We start from the raw sequence: 20,056 nt of genomic DNA, 5'->3' as shown, positions 1-20,056 counted from the left end.
TCCTTGTGTGTGGTTTTCTGGAGAGAGCGCGCCAACTGAAGGAGCAGTGACAGAGGGCTCCGTGGAGTGCAAATGACCCCCATGCATGCTATTGCGTCCGACCCATGCAACGCAGGGCAAAGATGACTGGTTTGGGGGTCCTTCCGCGGACGACAAAGGGAGACTGGTTATGGTCCTGGAGTTGTCTAGAAATGCAAGCACAGCTCACCGCGGTCCCCTAAAGCTGAAGGTCTGTCCTCTGCCTGTGACCTTCCTTGGCCTGGTTATTCCTCAGAACCTCCTACTTCACAGCTGTGGCTAGGGGCAAGTTGGTCCCCCCTCTCCTTTGTCAGGGGACTCTGAGGGAGGGCCTCTTCCCTTCCTTACGATGATCTTTCCTCGTGAGTGCCCATAATGCTGAGAAAGTCAAACAGTGAAACACCATTGCCATGAAGTAGAAGGGAAGGGACATCTCAGCGATCGTGTTGGGGTTAGGAAGGGGATGGCCAGACTGTCTGCAGTGACCCAGCCCCTGCGGTGGCACTCATGGACTCAGAGCCTCAGGCTGCAAACTGTTCCCAGGCTCAGGGACAATCCCAGGATGGCCTCAGGCATTCCTCTTCCTCATTCCCACTTGCCCTGAGATTTTGTTCAGACAGAATCAGACAGGAAGCCAAAGGAAGCTTTGCTTCCATCTCTCCTGCTGCCCCAGGCATGATCCCTGCCCACGTTCTCTAATAAAGCCTTCCTGGGGAGCCCTGCAGACTCCGAATACAGGCTATAGGATGGACAGGTCCACTTGGAAGTGCAGTCAAGATCACACTCAAGGGGCACCTGGGTGGCTCAGTGGGTTAAAGCCTCTGCCTTTGGCTCGGGTCATGATCTCAGGGTCCTGGGATCGAGCCCCACATCGGGCTGTCTGCTCGGCAGCGAGCCTGCTTCCTCCTCTCTCCCTCTCTGCCTGCCTCTCTGCCTGCTTGTGATCTCTGTCTGTCAAATAAATAAATAAAATCTTAAAAAAAAAAAAAATTACACTCGAGCTGGGAGGCAGCAGAGCACCCAGGCGGCCGCCTTGAGAGGTTTTCCTCCCCAGGACACAGGCCTTATGCTGCTTTGTGAGCTGGGACTGCGAGGCCCTCAGCGTCCTTTCATCTCAGTACAATGTGTGCCTCGAATGTGACAGCTGCCACTTAGGGCCTGTCCAGTGTCCCAGCCATCCCCAGAGGAGGTTTTGTGACATAGCATAGCAGCTGACCAGGTGCAGATGGCTCTTCCACACGTTTTCTCCTAAACTCTTCTTAAATCTGTATTTTCCACTGGGGGTGTGTGTGTGTGTGTTTTAATCTGAAGCTACTGGAATGTTAGAACTGTATGCCAGTGTAAGCTTTATTCCAACACAGAAACTGAAGCCCAGAAAGGCTAAGGGACATGCCCAAGACCATTCAACTGGCCTGTGGCCGAGTCGGACCCAGGCTTTGCCCCTTCTTCCCCGTGTTCTGAGGTTACTGCTTGCTAAGAGTAGGCACAGAGGTCAAGCAGCACTTGCTGAATGAGGGAGTGGATGCCTTGTCAGAGTCCCCTTTCCTTTTATTCCGCTGAGAACTGCCTCGTTCAGGTTTAAAGGAATGCTCCCGAAGGCGGTATTCTAGAATTTGGTGGTTGGGCCCATGTGGAGGCTCCCTGTTCCTTGCATCAGGCGGCGTTCACTGGAAAGACATGGTGGTCTCGTTACTTTGTGCCTCGTATTGTACTGAGCTCTGGGGACACAAAGGAGAAGGAGGCTGGGTCCCTTCTCTGAGCGGCTCTCAGTCCAGGACTTGGACAGAGGTCTAAACAAAGACACTTAGGCCTCAGGGTCCTAGATGCCCCCACAGAGCCTTGGACAAGGTATTCAAAGGCTTTCATTATGGCCTTCCTCTCTTTTCAGATGAAGAAACACTGAATCTTTGACATTATCATCTTTTTTGTTACTATGGGAAAATAATCACTCGTCTTTATTTTGATGGTCCGACTGCCCACGGGCTCGAGGTCAAGGGCGTTTTGTTGCATTGGGTAGCAATGCTGTCCTTGAAGATCTAGCTGCGTTTCCCTTGTCATCTGGCAGCATAATGGGCAGCGTACGATGTACCGAGGGGCCTCAGCAGGGGCCGGGGGATGGACTAGAGCACTTTTCAGTCGTGTGTGTGAAGAATCTGCAGTTTCTCAGAGGACTTGGGGAAGATGCGAGCTGGCATCACAATGCCACAATGCCTTCTGCAGTCTGCGTTTGTGCTCACGCCCGTGGGCCACTAGGCCCATTCCTCCCCTGCTCCCTCCTTTCCCGTCACAGGAAGCCTCATCCCGGGTGACTGTGGAATGCCTCAGTGCCTCTTAGCTGCCCCTCCCTTGGGACAGGCTCCAGGAGGCTGCTGGGTACGAACCCATGCACCCAACATGCACCATTTCTTCTATTTGAAATCCAAGTTCCCTTCCAAGCTTTGGAAGGAAAAGGAAAGGTTCCAAAATATTCAGGTTTACCAAAAAAAGTAGATGGCCTCTGCAGATTCCCAAGGGTTTGGTCATAAGATAGCCTGCTTTAGATAGCCCGATCACCCTCTGTCTTCTGATGAAAAGATTGATGTGACGCAAAATTATAGTGTACTTAGAATACTTAAACACTGCACGGGATACAAAGATGACTCAGTCATTCATTCAACCAACATTCAGCCGTGTGTTCCTACTATGGGCCAGGTGGTAAGCTAGAATTTAACAGTAAGATGCTTCCTCCAACATCTAGTGTTGGCAACCTAGCGAGGGCTCAGACAGGCACATGAGTCATGGCAGTGCGAAGCCTCAGAGCCTCTGAAGTAGATATGGGGTGTCATGGGGACCTTTAAGAAGGAAGTGCCATCGGTGGCCGGTGAGATAGACAGGTGCGAGAAGGAGACACGCTCTCCAGGGCAGAAGCACTCTGGTGCTCCAGAACAGCTGTCCAGTTACAGAGAAATCTGTGACCTTGGCAAGTGAAGGATAGGAGTGCTCACGATGTCAAGTTTCCACCTTGAGCTGCCCGCAGGTTTCTAGATCATAGCCCAGGAAGCTCCTCCAGACAGCATTTGAACTATGAACCTGGAAGTCATTTGGTGGGGATTTTCCTCTCTTAGACAGGCAACCAAACATCCACAGAAAACAATCACCCTTTTCTTTTCTAGGATTTATTATTTATTTATTTATCTGACAGACAGAGATCACAAGTAGGCAGAGAGGCAGGCAGAGAGAGAGGAGGAAGCAGGCTCCCCACTGAGCAGAAAGCCCTATGTGGGACTCGAAACCAGGACCCTGAGATCATGACCTGAGCCGAGGGCAGAGGCTTAACCCACTGAGCCACCCAGGCGCCCCAACAATCACCTTTTTTTTTAAAAAAAAAAAGATTTTATTTATTTATTTGACAGGCAGGCAGAGAGAGAGAGAGAGGAGGAAGCAGGCTCCCCGCTGAGTAGAGAGCCCGATGTGGGGCTCGATCCCAGGACCCTGGGATCACGACCGGAGCCGAAGGCAGAGGCTTTAACCCACTGAGCCACCCAGGCGCCCCAACAATCACCTTTTAAATAAAAGGAGCACATTGTTCTATTAGGCAGGTGACTGGGGCACGTGCATGTGTGTGTAGGTATGTTTGTGGGACACATGTTTGTGAAGAATTTCAGTTTCTCAGAGGATCCGGTAAAATGGCTTTAAAGTCTCATTCAACTGGAATTTTACTTTTTTTTTTTTTTTTTTTTTTGTTAAATCAGGGAAATGCCATGGCTCTGATCTCAAACTTGGGCTGAGGTGGACACCCCTCTGTTTCCCCGGGACCAAGCTCTACTGGGGATACTGCCCCCTCGTGGTCGGATGCACCCCTGCACGTCCTTGACCAGGCTTTCGCGTTTGCTCGCTCAGTATTCCAAACCCATTGCATTCAGAGCTTCCCTTGTGGCACCGTTCAGCTTTAATTTTGATAAAGCACGCTTTCAAAGGCTTGAAGGGGTAGGAGAGAGCAGTGGAATTCATTGTTCTATTGTCTGTTGACCTGTTAAATACATCAGACAAGAGCTAATCTTGTTCAACCTAGAGAATAAGTCCAAGTCCCTTCCTTTTCACTTTTCTGGCACACTTAGCCCAGACAAGAGCTAATTAAAGCCCTCCCCATTTCTTAAGGCTTCCTGTCTTCTGTGCAGCACACCTTGTCTTGCTTTTCCACTTGACTTCCAAATGGCTCAAGATACAAAGAAGTCAGAGAATCGCCCACTATTTGGACAGGACAGATGCTGTGTTTACAGTCTCTCTCGATGAGCACTAACACCCTATGCCAGAGATTTTCCCGGTTTCTTCTTTATCTCTGCATGAGCTTGGGTGATCCCAGTAGGTTCTCTGGCTCAGCAAGTAGAGAATGCAATGTGCTGGCTTGGGTAAAACATAACCAGGGTTGCTCTGTGTGAACCAAAGCAGGTAGCCACAGATAACCACGCCAAAATGTAGGTGGTGTATTAGGAAATTCTGACTGCAAGAAGCAATTTTTCTTAGATTATCTCAAGTAATTAATCCTACAGCAGTGTTTTCTTTAGCAACTGCTATGTCTAAGGCAGTGAGCTGAGGAAAGGTGTTTGGAAGCGGCCACATGGCAGTGAAGGGACAGGAATCACACAGAAGCTCCCAATCAGCAGGGAAGACTCAGTGGAAAGTGGCAAATTGTCTGGACTGAGGCATGAGTGCTCCAGAGACTGGGCTATCTGGTTACCCCCAAGGCTACAGACCTAAATTAAGCTGCTACCATTATGGTGATGCATTTGTTCCCTTTCTCTGCTCTTGCTGCTATCCTATCTGTGTCCATCCTCACAGTTTCTGCTTCCCTATAACTGTTTTCTCATGTCTTCTGCTAATTCGGGGGTCTCAGTGGCCCCCACTACTTCCTGGCCTCCCCTGCCTACCACCTTTGGGTGTCTTTTCAGTTTCTCCACATGCTACCGCGTAACTTTCCTTCCCTGTCTCTCCAGTTCGGATCCCGGAGCCACAGAACTGATTGTCTCAGTGAAGCCGTGAGTTCCCACTGGGGCAGAGCTTTCCCTCCAAGCCATGACACAGGCTGCTGGTCGACCGTTGTGGCAGGAAAGGATAACGGGGGGTATGGATGAGAAAGTGCAGGAATTAGCATGTAGGCTTTACTCTGAGCAGGAGCTGTCCATTCCCCAGATGAAAAGGCAGGGGACGAACTCTCAGGGAAGAGAGTTGGCATGAGTTTAAGCCCACGTAAGACAGAGTTTGGAAGAGTCAAAAAACTTTAAGCTGATCGGTGTGGTAGAAGCGTGATGAGCAAAGCAAAAGATGAGGCTGGAGGGGCGGGGGCGGGGAGACTGGCATCCGTGGCTGCAGGATGGAAGAGGGACCTATGAGGAGGGCAGGCATGGTGGCCACCATTATGTTGTGGTCATGCATTTTGCTGATGGGCCATCAAGACCAGGGGTTGACAACCTATAGCCTGTGTGCCAAATTCAGATGACTGCCTGCATTTTTTTTTGGTAAAGATTATATTTATTTATTTCACAGAGAGAGAAAGCATGAGCAGGGCGGAGGGGCAGAAGGAGAGGGAGACAGAGAACGAAGCAGACTCCCCACTGACCGTGGAGCCAGATGCAGGGCGTGGTCATGACCTCAGCCTAAGTCAGACCCCTACCCGGCTGAACCACCCAGGTGTCCCTGACTGCCTGTTTTTATAGGAACTAAGCTTGGCTTTTATATTTTTAAATTACTGGGGGAAAAAAGTCAAAAGAAAAATACTAATTCATGATATGTGTAATTTATATGCAAGTCAAATTTCAGTGTCCATAAATAAAGTTTTATTGGAACCTATAACCATTCCCCTTTGCCCAGACTAACCCAGTTTGGCACTGAACATCTTTGATCCCTAAAACCCCTCTGTTCCAGGCAAGTTGGGATGGTTGTCACCTGGAATGCAGCCAGGCTCACTTCAATTGTATATTGTCTGTGGCTGTTTCAGATTCCCGTGATGAAGTTGAGTAGTCATGACAGAGCACATATGGCTCCAAAAGCTTAGAATCTGGCCATTTATAGAAAAAGCTTGTTGACCTCTGACCAAGACCACTGAAAAGTAATAACTTCTCTGATAAGACAAGGAAATAAAACTAATTGTTACCTTAATGAGAGTGTTAACTATGCCTATTTATTTTCTCCATCAGAAGCTTGATTCCTTTTTAAAACCTAAATTAGAGCATGTCACTCTCCTGCTCGAGATCCTTCAATGGCTTCCCATCCCACTGCCAATAAGATCCAAGGATCCCATATGTTGGTCTCAGACAGACCTCATCTTTTTCCTTTTCTTCCTCTTGCTCGCTCCACACCATTCCCACCCCTTGCTGTTCCTCAAACATGCCAAATGTAATCCTGCCTCAGGACCTTTGTACTTCCTGCTGTCTCTCAAGACCCTGTGTCCCAGATCTATGCACACTTTACTCCTTCGCCTCATTCTTGTTTCGATTCAAAGTTACCTTTTCAGTGAAGCCTCTCCCTCCAGCACAGCCCTCATCACCTCCTGATATGACTTATTTATTTATGTTCTGTGTCTGTACTAGAAGGTCAGGCATGTGGAGACAGGGACCTTGCTGTATCCTTGCTCCTACAACAGTGCTGAACACATGTGGGTGTGTGATGAATATTTGTTGGATAACTAAGTGGTTGGTGGTGGAGTTAAGAATCTTATGCATGTCTCCAGGGTCATGTACCCACTCACTGGGCCATGTTACTACTAATCAATATTTTCTTTTAGCCAATATTGGTCCTGTTACAATTATGTAGCTGCCTGTCTCTGGCATCCACTGGCCTCTTTTCCTGCCAAACACCTTGTATTTAATCATCTGAACATCTGCTCTGTGGATATCTCGTGCCAGATGCGAACCTGGGAGTCTGCCATTTCTCTTGTCCTAAGGATGGATCCGATAATCCTAGGGCTCAGGGGTGGAATCAGGGTGATTCTTCAACCCCTGAAGCTGACAATGACATTTTATGCATAGATGCACTTTTCCAGGAAGAGGGTCCAGAGCTGTTATCCAATCGTCAGGAAGAAAGGTGAAGAGCTATGATTTAAGAAACAGCAGTCCATTTGCTTAAACGTGTGCCAAGCTCTCTAGTCTGTTGCCCTCCCATGGGGTGCCTTCCACTCTCCAGTATCCTGTGTTCTTGGCGCTCAAGCTGCTTCCGCTGGGATGCTGTCTACCTCTGGAAGGTTCCTCCCTTCTGCCACATTCTGAAACATGGTGAACACATTACCAGGCTCCTGTGCAGCTCAAAGGCCCCCCAAGGGACTGATATGCAGCAGCTCTTTTCTTCAGGGCCACAGAAAGTGCTGGACCAGGCCTCCTGAGTAGCCTCAAACAGCAAAAGTCTCCCGGGAAGGGCCCCTGCCAGGTTGGCTTAAGATGTGCTTCTTGGAGTGTGAGGCCTAATTCACGTCTTCAGTCAAATCTCTGTGCTGTGGGATCGTTTCCTGCCAAGGCTCCCTGCTCATTTCCCCGAGGAATCGGGAGCCCATGCGCGGGGTTCCTGGCGGGAGGCACGGCAGGAAAGCACAGTCCTTTCTGAGAGCAGCTGGCAGGAGGGCACTCGGGCTCTGCCCTTTCCCCAGCTTTCAGAGGCTTTCCCTTTCCAGGAGGAGGAGGAACTTTCCAAGAAGCTCTCCTGCAAAGGCGGCAGCTGTCTGTCTCTTTCTGAGGCAAGGAGGGAGGCCCCCGCTTGGCTCAGCAATCCTCATGTCCCTCTGGCCTGCACTCGGGTGGCCATTTGTGACTCTCCCCACCAGCAGCATGTGGGGAATTCTCAGACTTCCTGGGCCCAACCCAGTTACAGACTGCCTAAGGCCATCGGACCCGAGCTGGCTAACGCATCCGTGTTGGGCAAACGGCAGGGGCCCCTACACTGTCAGCGAGGCCTTGGAAGGGAAGTGTGCCCTCGTGTTCTCTTAAACCCAATGCTCCTGACCTTGGGGCTGGAGAATTCTTTGTTCTGGGCAGCTGTCCCCAGCCCTGTAGGATGTTCAGCGACAACCCTCGCCTCTACCTGCCAGATGCTATGAGGATCCTCCCTGTTGTGACAACCCAAGACAGCTCCAGACGTTGAAGAATATCCCATGGGGATGAAAGGGCACAAAAGGAAGCAGCTACCCCTTGGCTGGGAACCTCGGAACAAGAGGTAGAAATGACAGGAGGGAATATGGAAATAAAACACGTTTCCATCTTCAGGAGGACAGAGAGTCAACGAAGCAGTTGCACCCAAGTACAAGGAGATAGAAGTGCCAGGGGCTCTGAGGGCATAGACTTGGGGGCTCAAAGGAAGACTTCCTGGAGGAAGTGACATCTAAGTGGAAATGTGGAAGATAAGTAGAAGTTTTTCAGACAAATGAGGGGAGGGAAGAGTATTGGCGTAAGCTTCTAGAGCGCTGTTACCTCCTAAAAAAGGTTCACCTTTTAAAAGAGAACAAGCGGGATGCCTGGGTAGCTCAGTGGGTTAAAGCCTCTGCCCTCGGCTCAGGTCATGATCCCAGGATCCTGGGATTGAGTCCCACATGGCTGGGAGGGGGGTGTCTCTGCTCAGCAGGGAACCTGCTTCCCCCTCTCTCTCTGCCCGCCTCTGTCTACTTGCGTTCTCTGTCAAATAAATAAGTAAAATCTTTAAAAAAAAAAAAAAAAAAGTAAAAGAGTAAAAGCTTTTGTTCTGCTTTCAATAGAGCAGGAAGAGTAAAGCAAACCAGAAAGCCCTTGGGGCCTGGTGGGGTGGCAGAACCAGAAAAGGTCACAAAAGGAAGAGGCTTTAGGGACAAAAGAAACCACACCTCACCTGACCTGTGGCATCAGCCTCACCTGGGAGTTTGCTAGAAATGGAAATTCTCTGTGCTGCTCCAGACCTCTTAAAGCAGAAACTCTGCAGGCAGGACCAACTGCCTGTGATTTAACAAATCAACACCCCCCACTCACCCCGGATCGGGATAAGTCCCTGAGCTCTGGGCAGCCCACAGTGGTGCTTATTAGTGTTTAATGAGAGAGCAATGGAGAGAATCAATCAACCAATTACTCTTGCCTTGAGAAAGAGAACAGAGATGTTCTCAACCGGAGCTGCACATCAGAATCACCCTGGGGGTTTTAAAAACCCCCTTGCTCAGTCCTTGCCCCAGAACAATTACTCGGGAGTCTCTGAGGGGGACCCAGCCATGGACGTTTTTTAAATCACACTAAGGGACTCGAATGTGCTGCCCAAAGTGAGCATCATCGTTGTAAGAGAAGGTATCAACGAGATCCTCTACTTTGAATGACTTTGAGAATTTATCTTTAAACGGGAACAACTTACATAACAGTATGTATCAAATAACAAGTGATTTAGACAAACTAGAACTTTATTTTTCTCTCCTTTAATTAAAAAAAAAAAAGTCAGGAAGCAAAGAGCCTAGGACTGGGACAGTGTCTCTACAATGTCTCAGCAATTTGGGTCCTCTATCCTAGATGGCCACTCTGTCCTGTCCTCATGGTCACAGTATGATTGTGAGAGCACCAGCTATCAACTTCATCCTCCAGGAAGGGAAACTTAAAGGCTGAAGGGCAAAAAGGGTAGTTGCTTGCTAGATCAATCCCCTATTTATTTTATTTTTAATTTTAATTACAGTATAGTTAACAGACAGCATTATATTAGTTTCAGGTGAGCAATATATATATAGATATAGAATTCAATAACTCTGTATATTACTCAGTGCTCATCATAAGTGTACTCTTAATCCTCTTCACCTACTTCATCCATCCTCCCACCGACTTCCCCTCCAGTACCCATCAGTATGTTCTCTAGAGTCAAGAGTCTGTTTCTTGGCTTGTCTCCTTTTTTCTTTGCTTTCTTTCTTAAATTCCACATATACGGTGCCTGGGTGGCTGAGTCAGTTAAGTATCTGGTTTTGGCTCAGGTCATGATCCCAGGGTCCTTGGATTGAGTCCTGTGTTGGGCTCCCTGCTCAACAGGTAGTCTGCTTCTCCTGCTCCCTCTACCCCACCCCCTGTTGGAGCTCTTTCTCACATTCTCTATCTCTCATATAAATAAATAAATAAAATTCTAAAAAAAAATTCCACATATAAGTAAAATCACATGGTATTCATCATTCTCTGACTTATTTCACTTAGCAGTATACTCTCTAGCTCCATCCATGTGGTTGCAAATGACAAGATTTCATTCTTTTTTTTAATGCAGTAATCTTCCATTGTGTATGTATACCACATCTTTATCCATTCATCTACCACTGGACATTTGAGCTGCTTCCATAATTTGGCTATTGTAGATAATGCTGCAATGAACATAGGGGTGCATGTGTCTGTTCAAATTAGTGTTTCATATTTTTTGGGTAAATATCCAGTAGTGGAATTACTGGATCATAGGGTAGCTCTATTTTGAACTCTTTGAGGAATCTCCATACTGTCTTCCACAGTGGCTGGATGAGTTTGCCTTCCTGCCAATGGTGCACAAGGGTTCTTTTTTCCTCTACATCCTCACCAATATTTGTTGTTTCTTGTATTTTTGGTTGTAGCCATTTTGACAGGTGTGAAGTGTTTTCTTTCTACACCTCCTTTGTTGAGGGTTTTTTATCACAATTGGCTGTTGTATATTTCCTCAAATGCTTTTTCAGCATTGAAATGATTCTATGGATTTTATCCTTTCCCTTGTTGATGGGATGTCTCATGTTGACTGATTTGTAAATACTGAGCCACCCTTTCATCCCAGGAATAAATCGCACTTGATCCTGGTGAACGATTTTTTTTTAAAGTATTATTGAAGATTTTTGCATCTATGATTTTGTTTAATGTGTTGTTGAAGCTTTTGTTGAAGATTTTTGCATCTATGTTCATCAGAGATATTAACTTATAGTTGTCTTTTTTTGGTAGGGTTTTTATCTGGTTTTGTTATCAAGGTAATGCTGGCCTCGTAGAATAAAATTTGGAAGCTTTCCTTCCTCTTTTATTTTTTGGAATGGTTTGAAAAGAATAGGTATATAATTCTTCTTTAAATGTTTGGTAGAATTCACCTGTGAAGCCATCTGGTCCTAGATTTTTGTTTGTTGGGAGTTTTTTGATTACTGGTTCAGTTTCATTGCTGATACTAAGCCTGTTCAAATTTTCTAATTCTTCTTGGCCCAGTTTTGGGAGGTTGTATGTTTCTAGGAATTTATCCATTTCTTTTAGTTATTCAATTTGTTGACATTACAAGTTTTCATAATATTCTCTTACAATCCTCTGTATGTCTGTGGTGTCAGCTGTTATTTCTACTCTTTCATTTCTGATTTTGAGTCCTCTCTCTCTCTCTCTCTCTGATGAGTCCGATTAAAGGTTTATCAATTTTATTGATCTTTTCAAAGATCCAGCTCTTCGTTTCATTAATCTGTTATGTTGGGGTTTTTTAGTTTCTCTTTTGTTTATTTCTCCTCTAATCTTTATTATTTCCTTCCTTCTACTGGTTTCAGGCTTTGCTTGTTCTTCTTTCTCTAGCTCTTTAGTTGGAAGGTTAGGTTTGAGGTTTTCCTTGCTTCTTGAGGCAGGCCTGTATTGTTATAATCTTTCCTCTTAGAACAGCTTTTGCTGCATCCCAAAGATTTTGAATTGTTGTACTTTCAATTTCATTTGTCTCCATGTGTTTTTTGATTTCCTCTGATTTCTTGGTTGACCCTTTCATTGTTTAGTAGCAGGTTATTTAACCTCCATGTATTTGTGGTCTTTCTGCATTTTTTTTTTTCCTTGTGGTTGATTTTTCTTTTTCTTTTCTTTTTTTTTAAATATTTAGAGAGAGAGAAAGAGAGAGAGTGTGTGTGTGTGTGTGTGTGTGTGAGAGAGAGAGAGAGAGAGAGGGAATACAAGCAGGGGAAGCAGGAGAGGGAGAAGCAGGTTTCCTGCCAAGCAGGGAGCCTAATGTAGGGCTTGGTCCCAGGATCCTGGGACCCATGACCTCAGTTTAATGACCGAGCCACCCAGGAACCATTGTGGTTGATTTCTAGTTTTGTAATGTGGAGATCAGAAAAAAATAGATGTTATGCCTTCAGTCTTTCTGAATTTGTTGAGACTTGTTTTGTGGCCTAATATGTGTTCTATTCTGGAGAATGTCCCATGTGCACTTGAAAAGAATGTTTATTCTGCTGTTTTAGGATGGAATGTTCTGAATATGTCTATTCAGTCCATCTGGGCCAATGTGTCATTCAAAGCCACTGTTACCTTGTTGATTTTGTCTTTGGATGATCTGTCCATCGTGGTAAATGGGTGTGTTAAAGCCCCTACTATTATTGTATTATTATTATTATTATTGATTGGTTCTTTATGTTTGTTATTAGGTGCTTTATGTATTTCAGTGCTCCCATGTCTGGTGCATAAATATTTACAATTGTTATATCTTCTTGTTGGATTGTTCCCTTTATCATTTGTGTCTTTCTTTATCTCTTGTTCTAGTCTTTGTCCAATGTAAGTATTGCTACCCCAGCTCTCTTTTCACTTCCATTTGCATGATAAATGCTTTTCCATTCCTTCACTTTCTTTCTTTTTCTCTTTTTTAAAAAAAGATTTTATTTATTTATTTGACAGAGAGATAGATCACAAGAAGGGAGAGAGGCAGGCAGAGAGAGAGGGGGAAGCAGGCTCCCTGCTGAGCAGAGAGTCCAATGCCGGGCTCCATCCCAGGATCCTGAGATCATGATCTGAGCTGAAGGCAGAGGTTTAACCCTCTGAGCCCCCCAGATTCCCCTCATTCCTTCACTTTCAATCTGCATGTGTCTTTAGGTCCAAAATGAGTCTCCTATAGGCAGCATATAGATGGATCTTGGCTTTTTATCCATTTCGTTACCCTGGTCTTTTGACTGGAGCACGTAGTCCATTTACATTCAAAGTAATTATTAATAGGTATGTACTTTTTGCCATTTTGTTTCTTGTTTTGTGGTTGGTTTTTATAGTTCTTCTCTGTTCCTTTCTCCTCTTACTCTCTCCTCTCATGGTTTGCTGGCTTTCTTTAGTGATATACTTGGATTTCTTTCTTTTTATTTTTTGCATATCTGTTACTGGTTTTTGACTTGCAGCTGCCATTAGGTTTACATATAATATCTTCTGCATGTAACAGTCTATATTAAGTTGATGGTTGCTTAAGTTTGAACCCATATTTTTACTCCTCTCACCCCACATTTTAGGTATACGGTGTCATACTTTACATCTTTTTATTTTGTGAATCCCTAGACTGATTTTTATAGAAAAACTTCATTTTACTGCTTTTATGCTTCCTATTTTTCTTACTTCTGCTTATGGTCTTTCCTTTCCACTCAAAGAGTCCCCTTTAACATTTCTTGTAGGACTGATTTAATGGTCATGAATTCCTTTAACTTTTGTTTGTCTGAGAAACTCTTTATCTCTCCTTCTATTCTGAATGATAGCCTTGCTGGATAGCCTTGCTGCAGAATACTGCAGGTTGTTTTCTTTCAGCACTTTGACTATATCATGCCACTCTCTTCTGGCCTGCGAAGTTTCTGCTGAAAAGTCAGCTGAATGCCTTACGGGGTTTCCTTTGTATGTGAGTGTTTCCTTTCCTCTTGCTGCTTTTGAAATTCTCTCTTCACTACTTTTTGCCATTTTAATTACTATGTGTCTTGGTGTGGAATACCTTGGGTTGATTTTATTGGAGGTCTTTTGTTCCCCTTGGATCTGAATTTCTATTCCTTCTCCAGATTTGGGAAGTTTTCAGCTATTATTTCTTCAAATAAATTTTCTGACCCTTTTTTCTCTCTTCTCTTTCTGAGATGCCTATAATGTGAATGTTATTACGCTTGATGGTGTCACTGAGTTCCTTCAGTCTATTTTCAATAATTATTCTTTTTCCTCTCCCTCCTGTTCAGCTTGATTGTTTTCCATTACTCTGTCCTCCAGGTTGCTGATCCGTTCTGCTTCCTCTGGTCTGCTATTTATTCCCTCCAGTATATATTTAATTTGAGTTATTGAGTTCTTCGTCTGTGATTGGTTCTTTTTTATGTTATCTGTCTCTTTGTTGAAGGTCTTACTGAGGTCCTCCACTGTTTTCTGAAGTCCAGTAAGTATTTTTATGACCATTACTTTATGTTCTCTATCGGGAATATTACTTGTTTCTATTTTACTTAGGTCACTTCTGTGATTTTTGTCTTGTTCTTTCATTTAGGACATACTCCTCTGTCTCATTTTTTCTGTAACTTTCTCTTTCTATGTATTAGGAAAGTCAGCTATCTCTCCTGCTCTTGAGAGTAGTGGCCTTGTGAGGAAGAAGTCCTATAGTGCCCTGTGGTACAATATCCCCTGTTTCCAGAACCTGGCGCTTCAGGAGTGTCTCCTATATGTGTTGTATGTGCCCTTCCTATTGTGGTTGAGCCCCATGTCCTTCATTCCAGTCATTGGCAATGGCTCTCTTTGCCTGTTGTGAGGGGTCTTTGGTCTCTGTCTTGTTAGAGGGCCAGTCTGGAGCTGCCTTCAGTTTGAGTTGAGTCAGATCAGGCATTTGCCCAAGATGCAGTAGCACCAAAGTGCTGTCCCTGTGCTGTCCCCTAAGAAGCTTGCACTGGTGGGCAGGGGCTCCTGTCTGACCCGATGTCTGCCCCCAGCTCTCTGCTGTGGCCTCAGTTGGACTGGTATGTGTGGTCATCTTCCCCTCTCCCCGGGGCAAGAGTCATCTCAGAGTGGAGCTGGCTCCTATCTGGGCTGCTTGAGCACTGCAAGGCTTGTGACACTGCTTTGGATGGGCTCTGGCCAAGGGTATATTGGAGGGGATGAGTTCACAGGAGAACTTGGGGGTGGGGGACAGGTCATAAGGTCTGCACTGGTCTGCTGTGGAAGGAGGCCTGCAGCCACCCAGAAAAACTCCTACCCAGGCAGGAATGGAGGCAGCGGGTGTGCAGGAGAACTCAGAGGCAGGGCACACACTGTTAGCAAGTGAGTTGGAGTATGTGCCTGCTGATTTGGTTCCTCTGTGTGTTTGTGTGTCTGGGCTGGGGGGCAGGGGAGGTCAATGAAGCCACCAGCTCTTTTGTTCTTGGAGAAGTTTCCCGAAGGGTCCCTCCATCTCCAGCACATGCTCAGAAATTAGTAAATAAATCTCCTTAGTAAGCCAGTCTCCTCCTGTATACCCAGTTTTTCAAACTGCTGCTTCTATGCTCCATCTTCATGGGGCTGTTGTGCTGTCTCTTTAAGGGCTAGGATTATTTCCTGTCACCCCCCAGCTCTCCTGCAGCTGCTGATTCTTAAAATTCTGGGTATTGAGCCCCACTGCTTATCAGGCCCCTCTGGTTTTCCCAAAGCCAAATGTTACCGGGATTTGCTTTCCCCTTGTGGGTTCCTGGGGTGCCTAGCATGGGAGTTTGCTCCTCTCCCCCTCTATACCCACCACATCCCTCCCTCCTGCAGATAACTCTCTGCCCTTCCTACCCTCTTTGATGTGGCCTCTTCTCTACACTTACCTGGGGAGAGTTTGTTCTGCCAGGCCTTGGGTCATTTTCTGGGTGACTTATACTAGTATGGGTGTTATCTAGGACAGCTTAGGGTCCTCCTACTCCATCTTCCCCGGAAGGCTAGTTCAATGCCCTTTAAAGAACATTCCTGGAAGCCCCACCTAGAGACTTCTGATTAGATCTCCTTGGTCAGAACTATAGGTGGGGGTGGACCCCCAGAGCTGGAGGTGGGATATGAAAGGCAAAGCCCTCCCCCCAACCTAGACCCCAACACAGCTAAGTATGAGGACTGTCTGGTTGTCAGAGCCAGCACACAGCTTTATACAAAAGGAGGGAAGTGATGACTCACCATCGTGGGAGAAAGCAGAGTGACCTTTGAATCGCCCACTCACATACCATGCATTTAGGACCAACTGCGCATTGTGTGTGTCTCTAGATGGTATAAATATATACATATATTTATATGAACTGTGGCAATTCTCTTGAGCTGTTATGTAATAAAGATGAAAGGATAAAAATAGAACACGAAGGTTATTTGGTGAAACATCTCATAAGCAGCCTGGAAAGTGTAATGCTGACAGATGGGGTAACCTACACAGGGAGGTCTCTCTGTCTCGCCTCAGTATGAAGAGAATAAACATGTCCAAAGCTGTAAGGCCAGTGATGTCAAAGGCGAGGTAGGGACAGGGAAACCCCAGTAAAACAGAGAGGTCAACTAAGATGGTCTGGGGGCAGGGGGAGGGGCAGGGCTTTTTTGCAAACCACCCCTGCCCCAACCCTTGCTTTGATATTCTTCCTGGAGGTTCCTAGGGCTAAGATAAACTATGGCTTCAGGCTTATCTTGGGGGTCATCACCCAAAACACCTGCTTTCCCCCTTGCTTTGATATTTCTCCTGGAGGTTCTTAGGTTCTTAGGCCTAAGGTAAGCTAGGGCTTTAGGCTACATCACCAAAAACACCTACTTCAAGGCAGATAAGGCACGAGTCAGATCTGACTTCAGTGCTGGCTCACCTGCTGAGCCATGAATGACCCCTGGGAACTCACCGCTGGGAACTCACTCCACACTGGCTACCCTCTTGAGAAAGGGGGCATTCAGATGCCTAACTAATCCTCCTGAGCTGTCATCAAGCTTCTGGCATCGTCCACGTTTTTCAAGAACAGACAGCTGTATACGAATGGAGCTTGGCATTATCCCGCTTCATTGCCAGGCTGCCATCTTTCCTCCACGTCTCTGCGACCACCAGCCTTGGGGCTGAACTTTCTGGTACCCCACGGAAGGAGGTGACCGGAGTGATCCTCTCACATGGCCTACGTGCATCATTTGAGATGCAATATTTTCACCCAAAAGGTTGGCTTTCTGGGTGTGAGCCTAAAGGATGAAGAAAGTGTTTTGTGACAGGGGAGCACTTGGTCCCCTTATCTCCAGTCACACAGGCAGCAACTTACTGAGCAGGAGTCAGTAGGGCTCAAAAGCATGGAACGGGCTGCTTTCTCAATTTCTGAGCATGGTGCTTAAATTTCTTGGTACCACTTGTAACTTGGTGGAACTGGACATTTCAGAAAAATAAGCTTGAGTGTAGGCTCCTTCCTGAAAAGTTCTGCATCTAAATGACTGCCTTCCTTTTATGGAGGAGGAATGCCTCCTCGATGACTTGGCTGGGGATCAGTACTCAAGGGTGTCCTCTTGTGTGCCATACTGGTCACTGATGCCCCCCATCTCAGGGAAAGTCGCAGGGATGGGGACAGTACTGTTAAGCTTTGTCCATAGCTATATGTAACTTTGTGATGCTGTGATTTATTTTTATTTTTTATGTCTTTATTTTATTTTTTATTTTATTTATTTTGTGTGTGTGACACTTTGACTTATAACAAGAAATATAGATCTGGTCTTTGTCGCCCTTTCTGGCTTAGAGCTCTCCTAAAACCCCTGGAATCTGCGAAGTGAGGGGAGTAATAGAGGTGTCTTTTGTTATGTTAATGACATGATGGATAGCCCCTCCTTAATCTAATGTAGGTGTGGTTGCCGGGGATATCAGCCACGTGACTAAAGGGTTGGGGCTTTTGGTTCCAGCCCTCAACCTCCAGAAGGGAAAAGGGGCTGGAAGTTAAATCAGTCACCAGGAGTCAGCGATGTAACCAGTTGTGCCTATATGATGAATCCTTCATAGAAACCCAAATGATGGGGTTCAGAGAACTTCCAGGTTGGCGAACCTGTGGAGGTGGCGGGAGAATGGCATCCTGGAGGGGTCGTGGGAGGTGCACGCCCATATGCCCCCACCTGGCTATATGCACCTCCTCCATCTGGCTGCTCCTGAGCTATATCCTTTTATAATCAGCCAATGATCCGGCAAGTAAAATGCTTCTCTGAGTTCAGGAGCTGCTCTAGCAAGTTAATGGAACCCTAAGGGGACTGGGGTCTTTGGAATCTCTGATCTCTAGCCTGTTTATGAGTCAGAAGCACAGGTGATAATCTGGATTTGTGATTGGCATCTGAAGTGGGCGGTGGGGACGGTCTTCTGGGACCGAGCCCCGAACCTTTGGGATCTGATGCTATCTCCATGGAGATAGTGTCAGCATATAGTGAAATCGTAGGGCACAGGGCTGTGGTTGCAGAATTGTTTGGTGGTACTGGAAGAACATGTTGGAACCTTGAATGCAAGCATGTGAACTAATCTCCTGTGTAGGCTTGCATCAAATCCTACCCCCAAAAGTAATGAAATGAGTCCCTAAATCCCACTGCGCAGGCTACACCCCAGACCAGTTCGATCAGCAGTTCTGGGGAGTGGGGGGGCGCAGAACCCACGAACCTTCCTGCTGTTGCAATGCCCAGCCAGGACTGAGAACGTGGTGAGCGGGTTAAGGAGGGTCCCCTGAGAAAATGCCTTTTGAGTAGAGATCTAAAACATAAGGAGAGAGCCAAGAGAAGGTTTGGAAAAAATATCCAATGAAAGGCAAACATGAAAGGCATTATTCTAGTAATTCAGAGGAAAATGACTTGTTTGCCTTTTAAAACATGATTATTCTGTAGGTAACTGTGAGGGCAGCAAGAGCCTCAAAATCCAAACCAACTAGGAGAGGGGTTTTTTTGTGTTTTTTAGATTTTATTTATTTATTTACTTAGAGAGAGAGAGCGTGCTGCGTATCGGGGGAGAGGCGGAGGGAGAGGGAGAGAATCTCCCGCAGACTCCCCACTGAGCATGGAGCCCAGTGTGGGGCTCGATCCCACCACCCTGAGATCCCGACCTGAGCTAAAACCAAGAGTCCGACTCTCAACCTACCGAGCCACCCAGGAGCCCCAGGAGAGTTTTTATAAGGACAGAGTCCTCCACTTCCCCCAGGATCATTAAAATAGGGGGCTCAATGGAAAATACTTCTGCTGGAATGAGGTTTTTAGGACTCCCCCTGCTACATACAGTAGGTGTCCAGGGACCTGGCACCCCAGGAGGAGGGGAGAGGGCCGGAGAGCAGGGGCCCTCGGGTCCTCTCCTTCCTTCTCCAGGGCAGGTAGTTTTCCTTCCGCATCAAGCCTGTCCCAGGAGGGTGGGCAGGGAGACGATTCAGAGGCACCGAACCTTGTCTGATCGGAACCCCCAGTCTGGGGCAGTGAGGGGTTGGTTTGAGTTGTTGGTTTTCCACAACGCAGATGTGGAGACAATAGTGAAGTCTGTATCGACCTTCAGGACCGGATCGTGAGGCACTGTTCGCAAGACATGTAAGGACAGAATAAAGCGTGACTGAACAGGACAGCCACCTGGGAGCCAGAGCATCGCGCAGGGCATCAGTTATCAGGGCTGAGCTTTCCTGGGGCCCATTGATTCCGAGAAGTAGCCAGGACCGCCCCCGCCGCGGAAATTCATCTGCCCAGCAGGGAGCGCCAGGCGTCCCCACCTCTGCCACTGGCTACCCTTCCCGCTCTCCTTCAGGGCTCAGGGGACCCATGTGCAGGGCTGGGGAAGCCACCTGGAGAAGGAAGTTTCCAGATACTGGAACTTAGTAACCCTAGTCTGCTTTCTGCCTTGCTCTTATTTCTGAGCCCTTCTGGACACTATGTCTTTCCCATGTCCCGGGGCCTTCTGCATGTTGTCCCAGAGATGCTTTACACGGTAAGGTGTCCTCCTCCCTGCTCCTCTCCTGCCTCCTTCCCAGGCAAGCTCTACAGGCTCCAAGTCCCAGCTGTTCAGGCTGTGCCCTGGCTAAGCCTCCAGCACTTTGTGAAGCCACAAAAACCAGCCCAGATTCCTGAGCCATCTGCGAAGACCTGGCCTCCATTCATGCCCCAGCCTGCTCCCGCGTTTTCCTTACTCAGTGCAACCCCTCCTGCGTTTCCAGGCAAGTCTGCTCGCCGTCGCCCAAGGACGGCATTCTCCTTGCTTCTGAACCTCGGCTCTTGAGACTGTCCCCGTGGGGGCCACCTTCCTTTCTCCTCTCTGCTTATCCACCACCTCCTTTCATGCCCTGCTCAAAATTCCCCTCTTTCCGAAAGATGAAAGGGAAAGTAGGAGCTGCTGCAGCTGGGAATCAAAGCCTCATCTAAAAGGAGCATGAGGGTCACGCAGACGGGCTTGTCGGTGACTCCTGGACTGTTTC

Source organism: Neovison vison, chromosome 3, assembly GCF_020171115.1.
Source record: "Neovison vison isolate M4711 chromosome 3, ASM_NN_V1, whole genome shotgun sequence".
NCBI classification, from domain to species: domain Eukaryota; kingdom Metazoa; phylum Chordata; class Mammalia; order Carnivora; family Mustelidae; genus Neogale; species Neogale vison.
Note: the sequence above shows the minus strand (reverse complement) of the source record.